The following is a 2,339-nucleotide window of genomic DNA, read 5'->3' as shown; positions in this document are numbered from 1 at the left end:
AGATAGTGTGCAAAAAAGTCACTTGCTGGGTTGATTTAGCATTTTGGTAAAGTATACAAGCTCTGGAGACAGACTGAGTATGTATCTTAGCTCAGCTAGTTACTATGTGTATGATTTGGGGCAAATTACATACCTTCTCTGGAGCTCAGATTCCTCTTCTATAAAATGGGGATAAGAATTCCTCCTTCATGAAATTGTTAGAACAATTAAATAACTTAATACTATATATATATTTTTGAGACGGAGTTTCGCTCTTGTTGCCCAGGCTGGAGTGCATTGGCACAATCTCGGCTCACCGCAACCTCCACCTCCCGGATTCAAGCAATTCTCCTGCCTCGGCCTCCCAAGTACTTGGGATTACAGGCATGTGCCATCATGCCCGACTAATTTTTTTTTTGAGACGGAGTCTCACTCTGTTGCTCAGGCTGGAATGCAGTGGTGTGATCTCGGCTCACTGCAACCTCTGCCTCCTGGGTTCAAGTAATTCTCCTGCCTTGGCCTCCCAAGTAGCTGGGATTACAGGCGACGGCCACCATGCCTGGCTAGTTTTTGCATTTTTAGTAGAGATGGGGTTTCACCATGTTGGCCAGGCAGGTCTCGAACTCCTAACCTCAGGAGATCCGCCTGCCTCCTCTTCCCAAAGTGCTGGGATTACAGGCATGAGCCACCGCACCTGGCCTAATTTTGTATTTTCAGTAGAGACGGGATTTCACCATGTTGGCCAGACTGGTCTCGAAATCCTGACCTCAGGTGATCCACCTACCTCAACCTCCCAAAGTGCTGGCATTACAGACATGAACCACCAGGCCCGGCCCTTAATACTATTTTTTTTTTTTTTTTTTTTTTTTGAGACAGAGTCTTGCTTTGTCGCCCAGGCTGGAGTGCAGTGGCACGATATCGGCTCTCTGCAAGCTCCGCCTCGCCGATCCACGCCATTCTCCTGCCTCAGCCTCCCAAGTAGCTGGGACTACAGGTGCCCACCACCACGCCCGGCTAATTTTTTGCCTTAATACTATTTTTAAGTGACAACACATGTCATAGAAGTATTAGCTATTGTTACTAGTACCAGTGCCTGTGGCACTTTCCTTATCTGTTAACGATTAGAAAAATAAAAAGATGTGCTTTCCCAGGCGGCTGCCGAAGATGGCGGTGGTGCAGGTCCCAGTCCTCGATGGTCGAGGCCATCTCCTGGGCCGCCTGGCGGCCATCGTGGCTAAGCAGGTAATGTTGGGCTGGAAGGTGGTGGTCGTATGCTGCGAGGGCATCAACATTTCTGGCAATTTCTACAGAAATAAGTTGAAGAACCTGGCTTTCTTCTGCAAGCAGATGAACACCAACCCTTCGCGAGGCTCCTAACACTTCCGGACCCGCAGCTGCATCTTCCAGTGGACCGTGCGGGGCATGCTGCCCCACAAGACCAAGCGGGGCCAGGCCGCCCTGGACCACCTCCAGGTGTTTGACGGCATCCCACCGCTCTACGACAAGAAAAAGCGGATGGTGGTTCCTGCTGCCCTCAAGGTCGTGCGTCTGAAGCCGACAAGAAAGTTTGCCTATCTGGGGCGCCTGGCGCATGAAGTTGGCTGGAAGTACCAGGCAGTGACAACTACCCTGGAGAAGAGGAAGGAAAAGGCCTAGATCCACTACCGGAAGAAGAAACAGTTCATGAGGCTACGGAAACAGACTGAGAAGAACGTGGAGAAGAAGATTGACAAATGCACAGAGGTCCTCAAGACCCACGGACTCCTGGTCTGAGCCCAGTAAAGACTGTTAATTCCAAAAAAAAAGAAAAGAAAAAGACGTGGCTGGGCTCAAAGCCTCCAACCCCTGGGCTCAAGTGATCCACCCCAGCCTCTGAAAGTATTGGGATTACAGGTGTGAGCCATCATGCCCAGCCATTATAAAACTTTTAAACCTAGTTTTTAAAATGTTTTAATTTTTAAGTTTTTTTGAGACTAGGTTTAAAAGTTTTGTAAGTGGCATGATCACAGCTTACTGAAGCCTTGACCTCCTAAGCTCAAGAGATCCTCTAACTTCAGCCTCCTGAGTAGCTGGGACCATAGGCATGCACCACCACACACAGCTACTTTTTACATTTTTTTTGTAGGGATGGCTTTCACTAAGTCTCCAGGCTGGTCTCCAACTTATGGACTCAAGCAATCCTCCTGCATTGGCTCCTCAAAGTGTTGAGATTACAGGCATGAGCCACCATGCTCAGCCTAAAATTCGTTTTAACTAATAAAAAGTTTTAGTGGGGAAAAAGTCAGTAATTTAGCTGAGCATGGTGGTGTGCATGCCTGCGGTCTCAGCTACTTGAAGGCTGAGGTGGACCAGGAGATCAA

The 2,339-nt window shown here is 48.6% G+C and overlaps 1 pseudogene; it reads left to right on the top strand.

The window, feature by feature from the left end:
* The first annotated feature begins 1,143 nt into the window (after nucleotides 1-1,143).
* LOC129485824 (large ribosomal subunit protein uL13-like) lies at nucleotides 1,144-1,752 on the top strand (annotated as a pseudogene).
* The last annotated feature ends 587 nt before the right edge of the window (nucleotides 1,753-2,339 follow it).

Source organism: Symphalangus syndactylus, chromosome 7, assembly GCF_028878055.3.
Source record: "Symphalangus syndactylus isolate Jambi chromosome 7, NHGRI_mSymSyn1-v2.1_pri, whole genome shotgun sequence".
Lineage (NCBI taxonomy): Eukaryota > Metazoa > Chordata > Mammalia > Primates > Hylobatidae > Symphalangus > Symphalangus syndactylus.
The sequence above is the reverse complement of the archived record's forward strand: the minus strand, read 5'-3'. Positions and strand labels throughout refer to the sequence as shown.